This window comes from Mus caroli, chromosome 12, assembly GCF_900094665.2.
Source record: "Mus caroli chromosome 12, CAROLI_EIJ_v1.1, whole genome shotgun sequence".
In the NCBI taxonomy this organism is placed as follows: Eukaryota; Metazoa; Chordata; class Mammalia; order Rodentia; family Muridae; genus Mus; species Mus caroli.
Genome location: NC_034581.1, coordinates 2,280,363 through 2,283,149, shown reverse-complemented (window position 1 = coordinate 2,283,149; position 2,787 = coordinate 2,280,363).

Below are 2,787 nucleotides of genomic sequence, written 5' to 3'. Positions count from 1 at the left end.
ACCTTCTTTCAAAATATACAGTAGAGATCACTAAAGGAAGATACCCAGCAGCATTGACCTCTGGCCTCTGCACATACATGCATCGAAGTAAGCATACATGCACACACAGGAAAATGTACACACCTATGCACTACAATCATATACTTATGTGTATATCACATGAACAAAAAAAAATCATGGTATGCATAAAGAATGCACCTGGCATTAGTCAGGATTCTCTTGAACCACAGAACTTATGGAATGAATATGGAATTTATTGGAATGACTTACAGGCTGCAGTTCAACTAATCCAACAATGTCTAGCTGTGGAAAGAAAGCCCAAGAATCTAGTAGTTGCTCAGTTTGTCTCCTGTATCTGCTGGAATCCCAAAGAAGTACTCACCAATGGATGTGCTAGCAAAGTGAGGGCAAGCAGGCAGAGAGCGAACCCCTCCTTGCTCCATGCCTTTATATAGCTTCTAGAAGTAGGTATGGCCCAGATTAAAAGCATATGTCTTCCCACCTGAAGACCTGGATTAGCCCTACCTCAAAGGTCTGGGCTAGAAGTGGATTGACCCACTTCAAACCAAGCAGAGTATCTCCCACATACTCTCAGATATGGAGGTGTGTCCTCCATATCTGGACTGTGGTTCATTCTAGATATACTCAAGTTGAAAACCAAGAGTAGGCATCACACACACACACACACACACACATACACACACACATCCCTTGTCAGAAAGTTTCATTGAGGAAGAAGATGTGACTCTCGCTGATTCCTGAGACCACATGTGTGCCTGTGACTGAATGCTCCTGACTACACCATCTGACCATGAAGGGACATGGACAGAGCAGGGGAATGAATTATAAACATTTCCAAAGCATGAGAGTTTTCTCTCTAAATGGTAATACTTTCACAAAATGTTAGCTATCAAAACCAAAGCAAAATCTTGGGGCTCACGAGATGGCTCAGTGTTTACTGTGAAAGCAAGAGACCTGAGTTCGAAACCCCAGCACCCACTTTTTACAAAGCTGGGCATGGCTACTTATGCCTCACACCCCTGCACTGGAATGCTGAGACAAGAGAATCCTGGGATAAAAACGTATGCCTCGAACCGGAGAGCAAAGACAAGAGGATTTAGGAGATATCTGGTAGCCAGCCTAGCCAAAATGCTAAGGCTCAGGTTCAGTAAAAAATACCTTGTCTCAAAAATAAAGTGAAGAGAAGAGAAGATGGCTCCTGATCCTCTCCTCCCATCTCCATCTGTGTGTGCATAGGCATACACATCAGTGCATACACACACATGCACTACATAACTACACACATAAACATACTACACACAAACACATATACACACCACACACATATATCTACAAACACACATACACAAACACACATGCTATATACAGATACACTACGCATGAACACATGCACATACACACATACATACTACACACATACAAACACACACACATGGTATATACACACATACAAACACACACACACACACACACACACACACGCACATTCCAACCTCCTAAAGGATTTATATCCAATACTGCTGCGGAAAGGTAGAGAAAACTCTTTTTGCTCTGTTTATGAAAGGCAGTTTGCAGTGTGGGTACAATCACCAGCTACCTGACACCCCTCAAAGTTGGCGTTCTAGAGCTGGAGAAACACACCATGACTGTAGTAGACAGCTAGGGAGGGAACCAGGGGGTAAATGAGCAGGGAACCCAGCGCTGGGCAAGCCCAGAGAGGGGGCAACACTGACAACACAGAGTGGCCTTCATTCATGGCACAGGGATAGTACCACAAATTCTTCCTCAGGGAACCTAAGGCCAAGCAATGCTTGATACAGACTTGGCCCTTGTACCGAACTGCATGGAGGAAATCAGATGGTGTGTTTTTTTTTTTTTTTTTTTTTTTTTCTGTAACAGCGATGTTACTCATCTCTGCAACCCATTGCTTAATTTAAATATAATTTTTTAAAAAGAATATAAAAGCAACTTAAGGGAGGAGGAATTGATTTTGACTCACAGGTAAGAGTCCAGTCTGGTGAAGAAGGCGTGGCAGAGGGAGTGACTCACAGCTGTGGCTGGAGCCTGAGGCTACCCCTTCACAGCTCAGTGGTCAAGAAAGTAAAGAAAATAAAGCAAAAAGGGGTCCATAAACTTCAAGATCCACTCCCCAGTGGCCTACCTCCTGCAGGTAGGCCCCTCCTCTGACAGTTGAGCCAGAGGAGGCCATTTTGTATTCAAACATAATGGCTCTCTCCTAACACATCTGTGAGACTCTGCCTTGGGGTGTCTCTGCTTCTGACTGGAAACCGGTAACTCTAGACATCCCTGCCCTACAAATAGAGGGACCTTTCTTCAATTCAGATTCACTCTGGATTTTCAAGAAAGAGTTCTGCCCCTGCGATCATAGAATCTTGTCCATAGATAGGCCTGCAAGTGAGATGATCCAATGCCTAAGATAGAAGAAAAACCTGTGAGGGCATCTGTTGTTCTTCTCAGGGGATACTTTGCTGTCACCCTGACTGTTCGACCTATGATATAGGAGAGGAACTATGTTAGCCTGCATAATGGTTTCATCTAGCACGTCTGGGTCACAGGCTGTCATTGAGAGAAGTCAGGACAGAAACCTGGAGACAGGAACCATAAAGAAAAGCTGTTCACGGGCTTGCTCCTCCTGGTGCATGCTCACCCTGCTTTCTTTCTTTTTTTTTTTTTTTTTTTCATCCCCAAGATCTAAATAACTTTATTTTTTTTTTTAATATTTTTATTACATAATTTCCTCAATTA